Source organism: Aulonocara sp. 'chitande type north' Nkhata Bay, linkage group LG2 (assembly GCF_057382095.1).
Source record: "Aulonocara sp. 'chitande type north' Nkhata Bay isolate Kocher_YH1m ecotype deep benthic linkage group LG2, A_spYH_male_GT1.1, whole genome shotgun sequence".
Classification (NCBI taxonomy): Eukaryota; Metazoa; Chordata; class Actinopteri; order Cichliformes; family Cichlidae; genus Aulonocara; species Aulonocara sp. 'chitande type north' Nkhata Bay.
The window spans coordinates 21,451,418-21,468,978 of NC_141345.1; the positions used below are offsets into that span (position 1 = coordinate 21,451,418).

Genomic DNA, 17,561 nt, shown 5'->3' on the forward strand with positions numbered 1-17,561 from the left:
TCATGTTTGCACTGTAAAAATGATACACTGTTCTAAAAATGATGATGATAAAGAAAAGGATGTAATAATGAATAGTTATGTCAGATTTAAATCAGAATATCTCCTTCCACACCTCGAGGCTGTGCTCAGAAAGGGATTTACAGTAAGAACCTAATATGACTTCTTTAGGATAATACAGTGTATGAACAGAGAAAGTAAGTTTAGTTTTACTGCTGTCTCCTTGATAAATGTCAAATACTTTTTTTGCATAACGTGCCTTTGAGTATTTTGAACTGATAAACCCTCGTCTATGTTATTACTGTGAATCACGTCACACTGAAAACACTGAGAGTAGAATAAATTAAAGATATCCGAGGGATACATCTAGTTTGGCTTATTTAAAACTAACACAAAAATTGATGTGCCAACAAGCGTAGTGGTTAGACTACACGCCTTTGGAACAGAGGATCGCAAGTTCGATTCCTGCCTGGGGCGTCTGTATCCAGTAAGGGTCCTAAGGCTAGACCCCCTATGCTAAGCAAGCCTACCGCAGACATGAGCGAGACAGATAAATATGAAGGCATGCCGGCTCGGACGTCGCCCGGATCAACAAGGTCCGCGTCAGGTGTTGAGGAACCAGGGCACCCTGACGAAAAGTGGGCTACTGGAACAAGAAGGCATCGGTGGGCAAGAGACGAAAACAGGGCGTTGTCTCAACAGGACCTGGAAAAACTAGTCCATGCATTCATCTTTAGTAGGCTTGATTACTGTAACAGCATCTTTACAGGTCTACCTAAAAAATCAGTCAGACAACTACAGCTCATTCAGAACTCTGCTGCTCGAGTCCTCACTAAGACCAAAAAAGTGGACCACATCAGTCCAGCTCTGAGGTCCTTACACTGGCTGCCTGTCCGTCAGAGGATAGACTTTAAAGTTCTGATGCTGGCCTATAAAGCTCTGAATGGTTTAGGACCAAAATACATCAATGACCTCCTGACCCAGTATGAACCATCCAGATCCCTCAGGTCATCTGGATCCGGTCTTTTATCAGTTCCCAGAGTCAGAACCAGACACGGAGAAGCTGCATTCAGCTTTTATGCTCCTTATATCTGGAACAAACTCCCAGAAAGCCTCAGATCAGCTGAAACACTCAGTTTATTTAAATCCAGGTTGAAGACTCACCTGTTCTCAGCTGCATTTGAATAAAGCACCAAATCCACACTTTAAGCTTAAATTTCAAAACTTACATTTAACTACTGATTTTATCTACTGTTCTGATTTTATCTGTTTTGATTTTATATACTGTTGTTTGTTTGTTTGTTAATTAGTTAGTTTATTTGCTTGTTTTATTCAATTTTAAATCATGCTTTTTATTTGTTCTCGTTTCTAATGTCTCTGTAAAGCACTTTGAATCACCTTGTTGTTGAATTGTGCTATACAAATAAACTTGCCTTGCCTTGCCTTACTACGCAAGTAACCCCGGCGGAAGGGGCTACATGAATAGGATGAGGGACCTATGGATTCTTCGATACCCAACATCCACAATGACGGCGAAACAACTAGTAGCTCAGTGTTCCAACATTCGAAAGAAGGGACTGCTCTCACATCTAGAGATTGACGAGGTACAACACAAATGCTACGGCAAGGAGGAGTCAGGACGCCAGGTCAGGGGGGCGATATCATCACCCCCACCCGAGATTGGGTACATAGCCCCAAGTGCGATAGGAGAAGGATCGTTGAGTGCGAGAGGAACTGACCTGAAAAATAGGATCATGGCCAAGCTTGAAACCTGGATCCCCCGTAGCCGGTTACCAAGATTACGTGAAGTACCCTCAGAAGGTCTGCTAGATGATGTTAATGCAGCACTACGGGCAATACCTACAACCACGATTACCGACACTAACAAGCTGATCTACAATACGGCAGCAGTGATCAGTGAGATGCTTGGCTACAAGTTGAACAGCCACAAGGGGCAGTACCCTCCATGGAGAAGGAGGCTAGAGGGCAAGATCAAAGTAGCACGGAGGGAGGTTAGCCAACTAACGGAGTTGCAGAAAGGTGCGACAAATAAGGTACCTTGGAAACTGCCAAGCAAAGACTCACAGCCTTGGCCAGCCGCTTGAGGAGGTACACCAGAGAGATAGAAGGCAGGAGAATAAACCAGCTGTTCTCCACAGAACCAGCAAAGGTGTACTCTCAGTGGCAAGGGAACAATAAGAGAACAGCACCACCAAGGCTGGAGACGGAGCAATACTGGAAGAGCATATGGGACAAGGATGCAACCCATAACGGCAATGCTCAGTGGCTAGAGGATCTGAGGGCAGACCACAGCGACCTCCCTGAACAGGGTCCAGTAACCATCACAGTGGCAGATATCCAAGAAAGGGTCTCCAGTATGAAGAGTTGGACAGCACCAGGGCCCGACATGGTTCACGCCTACTGGCTGAAGAAGCTGACTGCACTCCACGAGCGTCTGGCAGCACAAATGAACCAGCTGCTAGTTAACGAGAGACACCCGGAATGGCTAACTGAAGGCCGGACGGTCCTGATCCCCAAGGACCCCAAGAAGGGACCGGTCCCCTCCAACTACCGACCAATAACCTGCCTCAGTACTACATGGAAGCTCCTGTCAGGCATCATATCGGCTAAGATGAACAGGCACATGGGTCAATACATGAGCGGGACACAGAAAGGAATTGGCAAGAATACCAGAGGCGCAAAACACCAGCTACTGGTAGACAGAACAATCAGCCGAGACTGCAAGACCAGACTGACCAACCTGTGCACTGCCTGGATTGATTACAAGAAGGCCTATGACTCAGTGCCCCACAGCTGGATACTGGAATGCCTAGAATTGTACAAGATCAATGGGACCCTAAGAGCCTTCATCAGGAACTCAATGGGGATGTGGCGTACAACACTAGAGGCCAACTCCAAGCCCATAGCACAAGTCACCATCAAGTGCGGGATCTACCAAGGAGATGCTCTGTCCCCACTGCTGTTCTGCATAGGCCTGAACCCCCTCAGTGAGATCATTAACAAGACTGGCTACGGATACCGACTACGGAACGGAGCAGTTGTCAGCCACCTCCTGTACATGGATGACATCAAGCTGTATGCCAAGAGTGAACGAGACATCGATTCACTGATCCACACTACCAGGCTATACAGCAATGACATTGGAATGTCGTTCGGACTGGAGAAGTGTAGTTGGATGGTAACAAAGAGAGGGAAGGTAGTCAGAACTACCAGAAGGCAACATTGCAGACATAGAGGACAGTTACAAGTACTTGGGGATCCCGCAGGCGAATGGGAACCATGAAGAGGCCGCTAGAAAAGCTGCAACCACCAAGTACCTGCAGAGGGTCAGGCAAGTCCTGAGGAGTCAGCTGAATGGTAAGAACAAGATCCGGGCCATCAACACGTACGCCCTACCCGTGATCAGGTACCCTGCTGGGGTAATAGGCTGGCCAAAGGAGGAGATAGAAGCCACTGACATAAAGACAAGAAAGCTCCTTACCATGCATGGAGGGTTTCACCCCAAGTCCAGCACCCTGAGGCTGTACGCTAAGCAGAAGGAAGGGGGCCGGGGACTGGTGAGTGTCAGCACCACAGTCCAGGATGAGACAACGAACATCTCAGAATACATTGGGAAGATGGCCCCAACTGACCGAGTGCTCAGTGAATACCTCAGGCAGCAGAAACCCAAGAAAGAGGAGGGAGACGAGGAACCATCATGGAAGGACAGGCCCCTGCACGGTATGTACCACCGGCAGATAGAGGAGGTGGCTGATATCCAGAAATCCTACCAGTGGCTGGACAAAGCTGGACTGAAAGACAGCACAGAGGCACTAATCATGGCAGCACAAGAACAAGCTCTGAGCACAAGATCCATAGAGGCTGGGGTCTATCACACCAGGCAAGACCCCAGGTGCAGGCTGTGTAAAGATGCCCCAGAGACAATCCAGCACATATGTAGCCGCTAAGACTGGTGGACCTAAATCCTCACCACCACCACGTCTGGTATACATACAAGCGAAAAAGGGGAGTGGGTGGGTCAGCGCTCAGGGCACAGAAACTTAGCTGGCTTCAAACACCATTTATTTCCATAATAAAAAAACACAGCCAGAGTCACAAATACAAGACAAAATTCCCCATATACAATAAAAGTAGTGTTGCAACCCGCTAAAAACCCTGCCGGCAGAAATAACTATACAATATTAAAACAAGGCTAAAACATGTTTTCCATATACTAAAATTACTCTCCCATAGTCCCATAATCCCACAGTCCAGCCACACATGGGCGAATGGTCCTTATATGAAGGAGACAGGAGAGGAACTTCTCTTCCAGTATGGCAAAACTCGTCAGCAACAGACCAGGGAGGGGGCTCCTATCGCAGACCTGTCTCCTCCTGACAGCGCGTCGCCGCACAGTCCCGCCCCACTCCACACCTGAACACGGCCTCCCTCGTCTCACCGTCAGATGCAGGCAGAGGGGCATCCCTGCCCTGTCGTGCATTGCAGCCATCGCCACCCACTGTTGCCGTTCCTGCCGTTAGGACTGGATCGCCGAACAACTCGCGGCGCCCCACAGTCAGGCAGGCGGGGTTGCACGCGTTCCTTTTTCGCCTCCTCACCCTTCGTGCGTCACTCCTCTCTCCTTTGTCTCTGCGCTCACCATCCCCTTTAACAGGGCAACCTGGCGGCTGATAGGCCACCTTGGGGAACGCCCCCACCTCACAGGTGCCTACAATTATCTGTTTAGTCCACAGTGGGTTAAAGGAACATGGTACAACATTAACACCAATATAAATATGAGGATAAAACCATGCAGTATAAATATCAATAAACAAACATGCAATATAAATATCACTATAAAATCATGCAAATAAAATCAACACTATGTACCAATACACAGATTGATAAAACATAAAAAACACAAATTTCCGCTGTGTGACACATAACAGCAGGGTGCAAGATGCTAGCAGGCAAGGCATACATGGAACGCCATAACCAAGTGGCCGGCATAGTGTACAGGAACATCTGTGCCGAGTATAACCTGGAAGTCCCGAGGTCAAAATGGGAGATGCCCCCAAGGGTGGTGAATGACCGAGCTAAGATCCTGTGGGACTTCCAGATACAGACGGACAAAATGGTGGTGGCTAACCAACCGGACATAGTGGTGGTAGACAAACAGAAGAAGACGGCCGTAGTGATCGATGTAGCGGTTCCGAATGACAGCAATATCAGGAAGAAGGAACACGAGAAGCTGGAGAAATACCAAGGGCTCAGAGAAGAGCTCGAGAGGATGTGGAGGGTGAAGGTAACGGTGGTCCCCGTGGTAATCGGAGCACTAGGTGCGGTGACTCCCAAGCTAGGCGAGTGGCTCCAGCAGATCCCGGGAACAACATCGGAGATCTCTGTCCAGAAGAGCGCAGTCCTGGGAACAGCTAAGATACTGCGCAGGACCCTCAAGCTCCCAGGCCTCTGGTAGAGGACCCGAGCTTGAAGGATAAACCGCCCGCAGGGGCGTGCTGGGTGTTTTTTTTTTTATATATATATATACACACACACATACACACACACACACATTATTTACTGCACAAGTTAGCACCAGTAGCACAAATCTGAACATCCTATCATGTTCTTTGCGTCCATTGTTAGATGACAAGCAGTCTGCTTTTTGGGACACATGAAAAGCTTCAAAACTCTCTGGTAATATAACTCTATAACTACATATCTGGCCATATGCTATCTCTGAATATTTCATGCTTGCGTTAACAGACCTGAGGTTTACAGTTTCATGGCTCATTTCTGCTGCACTCACAAGTAAAAACGTTTTTTGTTGGTCAGAGTTGTGTATTTGCATGGCCGTGATAATTCTTCCTCAGGCTGAGCAATGCACCGTAACACATGACACGCACTGCACAAAGGTCAAATGTGTGGTGCAGGAACACATTGCCTTGGCATGGCTTGAGAGGGATCGAGATGGGAAAAAATAAAGGGGTGATAAGGGGTTCAAATACAGCAATCTGAAGAATGTATGATCATTTCATAATATTTATGATCCAGAATTTTTTGTAGCTTTCTAAAGTACAGATAAAAGATACCAGCATTCTCCCACATGATTGAACTACTAGCTTTACATGTTGTAGATGACTTCAAATTTTAATAACATCATATTTCAATTTGTTTCCTTTGTGCAAGTGAATGAAAAGCTTTTTTTGTTGTTGTTTACCAGCGTGCTTGCTTCAGATTGCTGCTCATGGGACATAAAGAAGAATTCGAATCAAAATGGACTTCAAACATTAAAGCCTATAAAAGCGAAACTATCTGCAAGGACACATGGCACCTGAGGGTGAACTGACCCTTTGATTAAACCATTTTAGAAACAAAATACTGCAAATGAGCTCATTTGAAATGGTAAGCGCTGTGTTTCAGCAGTCAAAAGTGGTGTCTTAAGTTCAATGCCGCAGCCATCAAAGTAGAGACAAATGTGTAACAGCCGCATCAAAATAAAAAATAAAAAGCGTTATCTGTTGCCAGTGTACATGGGCATGTCAAACCAGGATATATATTATTCATCACATCTCGTGTTTTTCATGAAAAAGAACAACATGAAGCCACTTCTAAGCCTGGCATGTTTGGAGGCAGCCGTGGCATTTTGCGGTTGCATGTTCTTAACTGTTTCTCGGGTCTGCGGGGATGCACACGCCACGCTGGCTCGTACTGTACCTGTCTTCAAGGACTGTGACGGCAGCGGCACGATTGCAGCGGTGATTTGGTTCCACAGCGTCTTGTTTATTGGCAGCCATTAAGCCGAGTGTGTCTTTAAAATCTCAACAGAATAGTCTATCAGTTTATGCAGCCCTATTCTCACAGAGATACGCTGCAAAACTCTAGTACTGGCATGGAGAAATGTCATGAGATTAGAGATATCTAGTCTGGTCTTACTCGACAAGGCAGTGGGAATTCATCCTCATCCAGTTTTTTTCTTCTTTTTTTTGGCCAGAAACATTCATTTGACTTCAAAAGAAACGAGATCTATCTATATTTTCTGCTACAAATGACTCCAAGCTATTTCTTTCCATGATTTCATTCATTAATGCTTTTTTTAAGATATTAGATTTCATTAGAAAAGACCCTGCCCCTAATCCAAACAACAAAGCTACATAATGGGAAATGGCCCAAGGAAAGGATAAGTCCTGCTCTCTTTTTTTGGGGTAATATTCGCACAGTCATTTGGATCGTATATAGTCCAAGCACCAGATTAAACTGGAAAAAGAAGCAGCTGCCCTGTCATGAAATAATAATACAGTATATAGTAACAGAAAATAAAACCAAGTGTTTTGCCAGGTGCTTCAGAAAGATGCAACATGAGCTGCCGTGTCAGCGGTGCCTGTTAAAAAAGAAACTCCACGTCACATTATGTAACACCTCATTTCTCGAGAAAAACTTGACAGCACGCCGCATGTGAACACGGGTCGGGACGGACAGCGTTTCTACCTCCACGAGTGTTTACAAACGCAAAATACGCAGAGTGGATTTTTAAAGAGCTGAAAACAGTAACTGAACAAATATGAATTTCCGTCTTTGACTTAATCCATTCACGCTGCCTGGGGCTTGGTGCTTAACCCCAGGGGAGCCCCGGCAATACCACCCCCTCCACCCCCCTCCCTGACTGCCTCTGGAGACCGGCGCGGAGAGATGTGCAACAGAATGGAAATCGCAACACTCTCCACCCTCCCAGATTGCCATTGAAAGCATTTACAGTACACTGGGTAAGACAGGCAACCAAGCATTGATAATGAGGAGACGGTGAGAGAAAGTGAGGGAGAGTGTTACTTGGGCAGTGTTTGTCGGCAAATACAAGGGAAGAGAGTCAACGCTTAGTTTTTATTTAGCCCTCCAATAGAGTTAACTATCAGCAGTTGCCTTTGTTGCTTCGTCACTTTGATGCAGTGTTCATGATCTCAGATCATGATGACCACTGGTAGGTGTGAGGTGATTTCGAGGCTGGAAGAAAGATCCTCTGTCCATCACAGAGAGAGTTAAAGGGAGAAAGAGAGACTGTCATCCATAAAAGAATTATCACAGACAGGAATGGCATGCCTTGTAGGGCCGGTCTGGGTAACAGGGAGCTTACAGAGAGAGTACACTCTGCAGATGAGTACATTATTTATAGATGAAAGAGGATCCAAAACAGAGCGATCAATGCACAGATGAGACCAGCTACCAAATGACTCCAACCTGGGTATTTGAGAGCGCGGCAGAATGAGATGTGAGCGGTGCGAAACAGGCAGGGGCACGGGCTGATTTTCATGGCCCCGTGCCCTCTTTGCTCTAAAACAAACCAGCCATCAAGCAGCTACTTCTACCAATCTGATTGCGGAGGGGTAAAAAACTCCGGCCTAGTCCTCATTTGGGAGAACCGGCAAATGAGCCGGCAGGACCACAGAGGAGTTACCACCGTTCGGACAGATCCATCAGAGCAGTTTTGCTGGCCATGCCTCTGCATCTAAACGCATTCCTGCACACAAGCACCCTCACAAATCTTTTGTTATCACCAGAGTGGCCACTGTGAAAGCATTACACCAGGTGTGATATGGACTGCTTATGCTAGCCAGGGAGGTGCAAGGGGATAGGAAGTGGGACCTTGGAGAGTACATTAACCCGCACCGATCTGCCAAATACAGCAGCAATTTCACACCTGAGTGGATAAAAACATGACCATTCATTTTTTTTGCCGGTGACAGGGGAAAACCTCAAGGCTCCAATTCAGCCATCAGGTATGAGACATATGTTCCCCATCATTCAACTGTGTTCGCAGCAGCAGGGGAAGGCATTACATTTATTCCATTGCAGTCATCTATTCAGTTATTCAATTAGCTTCTCGGATTATTTGTCTTCCTGAAAAACTCTCTGGCGTTTGGATGTCTAAGTTTAAGGCGATCGCATGCTTTTAATAAGCATTAAAGCATCTATCACAGTATGACTAGCTCTACTTAGCCACGGCTGAAGTGTGGGTTGGTTAAGGACAAAAAAAACCGCCTTCACAAGTAAAATTCATTCACGAGCTAAAATGCACCTGCAGACGCATACAAGACGCGCACTCTTGTACAATGCACTTGTATTTGCTGCTTTTTTTTAATATTGATAACAGTGTAGGAAAATGGTTTTAAATTATCTCTAATGGTGATTTTTCAGGGGCCACGGCAATGCTGGGTAACTTAAGTGCGCACTGCTGAACCAACAACATTTGCCTTAAGTGGTGCAGGCAAATCTCGTTTCTGCGAGATTAAAGGGCATGTGTCAAGTCGCATCGGAATAATAAGTGACGCTTTTTTACACAGTGTGTTTACAGAGAACCACTTTAACATGCTCCTTTTTAAAAGTGGCATTTCTCCTCCTATAAAAAGCGTCTTCAATAATGGCATGCAACGATGTTTTCATGTTACCATGGGTGCTGCTGATTTAATACTCTGTACAGTAAACTGTAAATATAATGCTGAATGCAGACCCCAACCCCCACTACCCCCCTCAAAATTTTTGATGTGCAGTCTTATCAGGACCTCAGCAGTATGAACTTCAAGTTGACACCGCAGGAGAGGAGTTTTTCAGATCCTTTGATGTGTGATTTCTAGTGAACAAGGGCGAATGCGATGTACATGCGAGAAAAGACACCAATTAAAGAAGGCACCACACTTCCAGAGAAGTCGCACCATTATTTCTTTGAGACCCACTCAAACTCTGACAAAGGGCATGAATCAAACCAAACCCTTAGGCATGGGCAGGAAAGGAAAATTGCCTCTGTGTGTGTGTGTGTGTGTGTGTGTGTGTGTGTGTGTGTGTGTGTGTGTGTAGACTGTATCCTGCACAGCAGAGCTCTGAGACCGAGCAGTAACAAACAAGATAAGACAGTCAGCGAAAGAAGAGAGTGGAAAATTTCAGGGATCTTCAACAAGAGGAAGCTCTCGAGACAGACAAGGTGATACTCTAAGCCATAAGGCATAAGAGTGTGTTCACACTGAGCATCCTTGTGGCTTTGTGCTTGAACTCTAGAGAGTTTATTCTTGTCAGCTGGTTGTTTTAAAAGGTGTCAACCATGCTGTTGTTTTGTGTGCGGTAAATAACTGCACAGGGTTCACCTGTGGTGTACTGGTGGTGTATCTGATAAGTAGGCAGAATGTGGGCTGAACCAACCTGCTGCTCTAAAACTATCAAAAATAATGCTTACAGCCAGGTAATAAGTAGCAGTTGCTGGGTTGCAAATACAAAATTCAACAAGTGAATAAGCAAGAGAACGAGAGAGGCAGTGATGGTCAGGCAGAACAATGGCAACAAGAGAAAGAAACAAGCCGAAGTGAGAACAAAGCAGTGAGTCAGAACTTTGTTTTCTGATTATTTCACAGCAGTCATGTTCAAAAGCACATATAAACACATGCGCACTTCCACACAACCCTGCAGAAAGCCAGATGTGACTATGCAGACGCTACATTGCGAAAAGTATTCACTCACCCATCCAAATTGTTCAATTTATTTGTTCCAATCAGTTCCACAGCCACAGGTGTATAAAGGCATGCAGACTGCTTCTACAAACATTTGCTCTACAAGGGCCTGATATCCACTTACGAGGACATTATACTGCTACTGTTCTATCAAAATTTTTAATGAATATCCTTATATGTGGCTCTTATTTTTCTTAAAAACAAAAATAAGGTAAAATAAAATTCTGGTAATTCTTTGTTTCTACATTCATTGGGCCCCAATCAGCCCAAATATCAAAGAGAAATTAAAAATGCATGTCATGAAAGACTTCGGGTCTAAGGAGGTTAAGCTCAACTGAAATTTGCATGCATGGATGGTAGTGGTAGCAATATGCTCTGGGCTTGTTTTGCTGCCAGTGGTATTGGTACATTGTACAAAATATATGGAATAATCAAGAAGGAGGACTACCTCCAAATTCTGCAATTTCGCCCTCATATCAGCAGCTGGATGGTTGAAACTTGAACACAACTGTGTCTTCCAACAGGACAATGTAGGCTAACATTAAGCTTTTGGAATGGCCTTCCCGAAGCCCCAACCTCAGTCCTATTGGAAATGAGTGGATTATGTTTAAAAGCTGGGTCAGTGTGAGGAAAGAAACCGATTTAAATTTACTCTATCAATTCTTTCAAACAGAGTGGTCAAATATCCAGCCAGAATTATAATTATACCATATATTTTTGATCCTGTGTGGAGAGGAGAAAATCTAAAATAATTTCAAACAGCTCCACCAACTTCTTATGTTTTAGATTCATTAAATATACATGTTACCGTTCTGGGTCATTTTGACAGCATTTTCAGTTTATGTGTTTTTGTATTATTTCATATTATGGTTTTTGTTCTGAGTCCTTGTTTGTGCTCTTTTGTCTATTGTGATTTCTAGTTTTGGGGTTTGGTTCTGCCTTTGCGCTTATTCTCTTGCTCCCCAGTTAGTCATGTCTCATGTCTCCCGAGTCCCATGTCTCTGTGTTTCGCCTGAGTCTGTAAGTTCTGTCTGTGGATTTCCTGTTTTACTTTGAAGGTCAGTGTCTCAGGTTAATGTATTCTGTTTTGCTTCCCTCAGTCTCGTCAGGTTTGATTACTCCCACGTGCTCCCCTTGTTCGTCTCATTTCCTTGTTACGGCCTATTGTATTTAAGCCCTGTATTTTCCCTGGCAAGATGTTGCATCCTCCACATTAGTCGTGTGTGTATCCATTGTCTTGTATCATCAGAACATGTCATGCCATTTTTTTCCAGTCTAGTTAAACCCTCCTAGTTTAAGTTTTGTTTTTTGTATTGCCAAGTTTGTTGCCAGCAAATGTTTTGTCTCCGAGTCCTGCACTTGGGTCCAGCCACTGCCAGCCACACAGCTCACCGTGATAATACATGCAACAAAACTGCTCCATTGTGGTGATGATATTACACAGACAGGTCAAAAAAACAGAGGATGTAGTCTGTTTAACGATCCAAGTACTTCCACCTCTTCAGTTTGTAAGATGACTGGTTATTTCCTTTTTTCATTTGATCTTTCTCCTCTATCCTGTCCATCGCTTTCAACCACTGATCCACTCACCACTTAGCCCACCAAGTAAAACAACAAATTTCACATTTTTGAAACAATTTGCCTGCTGCATTAACTCTAATCTTGTGTGGCTGCCGGTGTGTGCTTAAAGATTATTTCACAACAGCTTTGAACGTAGCGCAGCCAATCATAATCAAGGACCAGAACTACCCGTTTTAGAAGAATAATTACAGAACAGGATCACGTATCAATCACAGCACTAGAATTTACCCATTAGCATAATTCGAGAATAAATGGTCACGCTGAATGTGTGTAATTCATTGTCTCAATTCCCAGTTTGTGTGTCTAAGCGTTATGAGACACATCAGCTGAGAAAGAGTGTCACTAGTTGTCAGAGAGCCCAGAATTCATAGTGGCTCACCTCCAGACGGTGCTGCATGGTTGTGCAGGGAGGACAGCAGATATAAGTCACTTACTGCATTTAATAGCTTGATTGAAAAAATGTACTTTATGCATCTTAAATGAACATACAAGTAAGCCAAGTCTGTCTTAATGACTTAACTTCTTCTCTGAAGACCATAAATCTGCATATCACAAAAGAGATTTAGTTGGTTCAAGATAAGATGGTCACATAAAAATTCACAACAATGAAGCAACTGCTCATTTGGCTTCATACTTTCCTGCACTGAAAAAAATATGTTGTTGGATTTACTTAATTCAATGGTGGACATTTGTTGCACACAGATGTTTTGCTTTGGCAGCAACTTAAACAATTGAGTTAAATTAACACAATTTATTCATGTTCAATAAACCTGTGCAATTTGTGTTGATAAAATGTGACTTAAACATGTTTTGATGAAGTAATTTGAGCTCTTGAAATATTTTAATCCTTCACAATTTTCTCACTTTATCCCAACACCATTCAATAACTTTTACCCAATACTACTTGGTCACTTAAATGCTACATGTTATCTTCAAATTACATTTTGCTATTATATTCTAGCATCAAATACACAATTTTCAAATGGAGGCCTTATAACAGATTGTATTGTTCTCTTCCAAGATGGTTGCTGGCATCCACCAGTAACCTTTCAAAACAAAATGTCTAATTTCACTGCATTGACAGTAGGTAAAGAATTAAACTGACATTACTCCACTACTGAATCTACATAAATCAACAGTTAAATAATGTCAGTTCTTCCGTGTTCTCTGGAATCAATCACAGCAAAGAAATTAGACTGTTTCTTTTGAAAAATGTTGGGAAAGAACAAATCAAAACATTCTATTTAAGGCCTCTGACGTCAAGATTCAGTTAAACAACAATTATAACTAAACAATTTGAGGTAATGTTAGTTTCCATTAACATTAAATTAGGTTACTGAATTGGCAAACACCTTCCTATTAACATTACCCATTTTACCCCAATAACTAAAGAAATTAGCACTTGCAGGTCAAAACCTTTATTCAAGAGATGCAAAAATAACATTGATACAGTGACTGTCAAAAATTACAGCACTGATCATACTGTGACATCTTGGTTCAAAACAGCACACTTAGAAATATTCAACGTTCTTTACTTCAACTGAATGAAACTGAAAATAACATTTCACACGACCCATATGGGATATTTAGACTGCATAACTGTTCATGCTACATCTCTTCACTAGTAAAAGAAAGAAAAAATACAAAGAGAAATTTAAAAATGCTGCCAAAATGCTGTACAGAGCAAAAGGAAAAACAAACAACAACAACAAAAACGGCTCGTCCTCATGGCAGTTGCAGAGTATATAAAAATGAACCCTGCGATCTGTTCATGGAATTGAGCTTCAAAAATGCAGCAGAACAAGTGTGAGATTTAAATGTCCTCTCACCTAGAGCTGATCAGCTTGCATGCATAACAATGAGCTTCATTGCAGGAGCAGTTTTGTCTTAGTTGTGAGTTTTTCTTGAGAGCTGAGTTGCATCCAACTCCCTTACCACCCTTTGAATCACCTCAAAAGTGTAGCAGAGTTGTGATGGGTAACTCATGTTGAAGGAATAAAAAAGGTCCAAACAGCATGGCTACTGCAAAGGTCACGTTATCCAGATCTTGAAGAACTACTATACCCTCGATGATGATGCCAACATCAGAAAAGTCATTGCCTGGTGCATCCTCTGGAGACAGATGTTCATTGTGGTTTTCTCAATCTGTGCAGTGGCCTCAGTCAAGTCCTGGTTAAACACAAAACATTTCTTTAAGATTCCTTTTTAAACTCATCTCTTTTGAATCTACCAGTTCTAATGTTAGAGTAATTTAAACCAATGCAAGCAACATAGTAAATAGCTATAGCCAAAGAGTTGCCTGCCATGCTGCCATTCATGGTCTAACAGAGTTTCTAAGACAGAGTGAAAAACATAATAATTTCAAATGCTTTACATTAGTTTTTGTTAGAAAGACACCGGCCCATCAGAAATCCAGGTTATGTCACTCAGAAGATGTTAGAATTTAGACTTTCAGCCCCACAATTTGGTTAGCTGTTGGTCTTTTTTTTTTTTTTTCAAACAAAAGCTAAATATTGGGGGGATTTTCCTTTGTTCACTAGAATGACAAATTTAAAGTTTTTTCACACTGATGTGACCCCTAATATAGGGGGGTGGGGCCTCAAGGGGGGGCGGCCGAGTTCACTACCAGGCCTCATGTGAACTTCAAATTATTAAAGAGGACTACTGGTCCTAACCAGTCCAATGAGGATCAAGTGGATAACTAAATGCATTTTTAAAAGTTGCAAAGCCACAATCTACTCATAAAACACTCACCATGAACTCCTGCACCAAGATGTTGCAATTGTCTTTCACACAGATGCGGAGCACTTTGATGAGACTCCCTTCGAGCATTAATGTCATCCTAAAGTATTATAACAAAGAAAACAGAGATTTGTGAACTTTTCAGTAGCACAGAAGAAAATGATCCCAGACAAAAACTTAAACCAGTCAACATGCAACACCAGCATCTACAAAGAAATATCAAAAGTTCCTGTTTGACATCAACTTTATGGATATATAGTTTCCAGAACATTTATTTTTTTTTAAAAAGATAAATTTTTCTCAGTGGGCCAGTAAATGCATAACGAAAATTATGGCATCCTTTCGGTGGAATCAGTACTCACGGGTAATAGTTGACTGTTTCAATGGATGCAGCATAAAAATCTTTTACTGACCTAATGCAATACATATACACTTTGTAGTTAAAGAATTTTAAAGTTCGTACTGTCATCATGGCAGCTACATCCTTTAGCTTTGTGCCCTGTTCCCCCGATCACTTTGCAAACACTTTCAGCAGACTGTCAGAGAGAAACTCAGCTCCGTCAGAAACCTTGACTGTAAAGGCATGGTTGGGATGCACTGGAATGCTGCATTTCATCTAAAATGACATAAAATTATTTTGAAATAACAGCAGGCACTGTGCTTGGTTAATCAGCAATGTTTTGTTGAATAAAAACTGTGTTTCCAGATCTTATGGGATTAAAAAAATCCAAAGATGTTTGTTTCTGATTTGCAACCCAAGAACCCACAAGTTACAACCTCATTTTAGTTCAAGTGTGCATTAATGTGAGTCCAGTAATCACCTTTCTGACAATACATACAGGTTAAACCTATGGCAGATTTTGGATTTCTCAGTTGTATTAATAGGGTGGTCTATTTGAGTATGCATGCACCTAATAACTATAAAAAATCTATTATAATTAAGTTACAGAAACCTTAAGCGAAAATAGAATATACTTTCTTACCATAACACCTTGAACCCACAATCCATCAGCTGACTCCTGGTGAAATGCAGAATAGAGGTCATCTCTCAATGTGCAGCAAAAAAAAAACAAAAACAAACGGACAGCAGGTGAGGGCAGGAGGGGTAGGGATGTAAGCTAGCATAATGCCACTGATGATATTAGCTTAAGCTGTTCAATGTCCAAAATCTCACTAACACCACGGTGCAGTAAATACACAATGTAACTGAAGAGTCAGTTGGCAAATCTATTCACACAGAAAACCAAATTATGTTGAGAGTGCCTCGTAATTAGGTTTAATGTGATATTACGGCTCTTGTGCCAAAGACAAATTCAAATGAAAAAGCGCCAATTCTTTGACAACAGATAAAACAGCAAATCAGCTAACGGCTCTTTTTTAGCATGTTACATGGCGGCACTCTAGACGTTTAACTACATTTGGCTGAAATATGGTAAACATTAATTCAAAAAATCAAGACATACCAAAAAACGTAGAGTTGGCTGCTCGACTTGACTGAGATGGATGCATTTTTTAAACCACGATCCAAAGCCCGCGAGATGAAATCACGCGTGGTTTCACGAGATTTAACGTTGCTATCTTATTGACTTACTTCACCTGAACATGATATGAACAATTTAATACACCCTTTCTGCATATCATGTAGTTTTTACACTATATAGTTACATTTATCTTTAAAACATGAGGCAATTGTGTTAAATACATGCAAGATGCTTACATAAATCCAAGAGATGGCCAGTCCCTTTTTTTCAGTGTGAGTTAAAAGGATAAACAGAGAGAAATAATGACATTTTTCTAAACCTCTCAAACGGAAGAGGTTTAGCAATTGCTAAGTTACGGTTGCTATGGTACAGAATAATTAGAGAGTGTGTGCATGAGGGTGTGACTCAGCACTACCAGTGTACGAATGGGAGCCAGTGAATAAACATTAAGAGGATGTGAAATAAAGCATTGTTTATGCAGCTGCTGCCTCCGACGAGTAAGTAACCTATGCCAGCATCTCAATTCTATTCCTGTTCTTCAAGACTGTCCAAGGAAGAGGGAAGCAGAAAGAGCAGAAACCAGCTTTTATGGTTGCTTATATAAATGCAGATGAGGAGTCCAGAGTCCTTAAATGTGAGAAAAAGTGAGTATACCCGCCAGATAAGATGCAAGGGGAGGGTTGGAGCTTTGAGCTGTGAGAATGCACTGATCTGTTCACAGTGCGGTATATTTAGCAGAGATTAAAACCCATGTGATGCAACCGCAACAAAAATGGCTGAAAGACGCACTTTCTGTTTTGTGATTTTGTAACGTTCTGTGTGAAATTCAATGAAAAGAAGGGACAAGTGGAGCCTCCACGGCAGCAGGTAACATTAAAAGATGACTCATTCAGCACTTCTATGGGAAGGCTCCCTCGCGCCTTCCCCACTGCAGAATAAGCGTGACAGTCTCAATACATGTCGTGTATATGAAGCCTGACTTTAATTTCCCAAGCTACATCCTTTTTTTAATTTACGCTTTTCATTTTAAGGATGAATATCCTCTATAACATTACATTCCACTTAATAGTATGTGAGAATTTATGCCCCTGGGGATTTTTTCCACACTGGAGCTGTGTAATAACCACACAGTGAAGAAAGAAAAAAAAAAGCGGCTCCAAACATCCATCACGCCCCCCCCCCACCGCACTCAGCTATGATCCAGTTTAAACACTACTGGGCTTTGGCAGCGGAGCCGCAATAAAAGCAACTTGACATTGTACACTGTCAC

At 42.7% G+C, this 17,561-nt stretch overlaps 1 long non-coding RNA gene across 2 annotated transcripts; it reads right to left on the reverse strand.

Annotated features, from left to right (window-relative positions):
• Positions 1-13,470: 13,470 nt before the first annotated feature.
• Positions 13,471-16,558, reverse strand: LOC147337736 (uncharacterized). 2 transcript variants are annotated; one of them, XR_015131389.1, is made up of 5 exons: positions 16,274-16,558; positions 15,794-15,857; positions 15,274-15,426; positions 14,823-14,910; positions 13,471-14,237 (listed from the first exon to the last, which is right to left on the reverse strand). It is a non-coding gene; the product is annotated as an uncharacterized LOC147337736 (long non-coding RNA). The 2 variants fall into 2 exon arrangements; XR_015131388.1 differs by having other exon boundaries at positions 15,794-16,558.
• Positions 16,559-17,561: the final 1,003 nt, after the last annotated feature.